This window comes from Rhagoletis pomonella, unplaced genomic scaffold (assembly GCF_013731165.1).
Source record: "Rhagoletis pomonella isolate Grant_MI unplaced genomic scaffold, Rhpom_1.0 Rhpom_scaffold_03356, whole genome shotgun sequence".
Classification (NCBI taxonomy): Eukaryota; Metazoa; Arthropoda; class Insecta; order Diptera; family Tephritidae; genus Rhagoletis; species Rhagoletis pomonella.
Window position 1 is genome coordinate 1,327 of NW_023461909.1, and position 340 is coordinate 1,666.

Below are 340 nucleotides of genomic sequence, written 5' to 3' on the forward strand. Positions count from 1 at the left end.
ATTTAAATGAAAAAATACCTTTTTTTATTAAAAAAACATATTTTAAACAAAAAAATTACTAACCGATTTCTAGAAATATGCATATCAGAAGAAAGGGGATTCAATCACCTTTACAACGATACCAATTGTTTAAATATCGGTTAGTCATTTTTTTGTTAAATTTTTTTTTTATAAAAAAAGGTATTTTTTCATTTAAATATGTTTTTTCTAAAATTTTTATATACGAAGTATACAAATATGCATATCTAAAGATAGCGCATTTAATAAATTTTACAACGATGTAAATCTTTTTAAAATCGGTTCAAAATTGTCTGAAATATTAAGTTTTTCATTTTTCGAA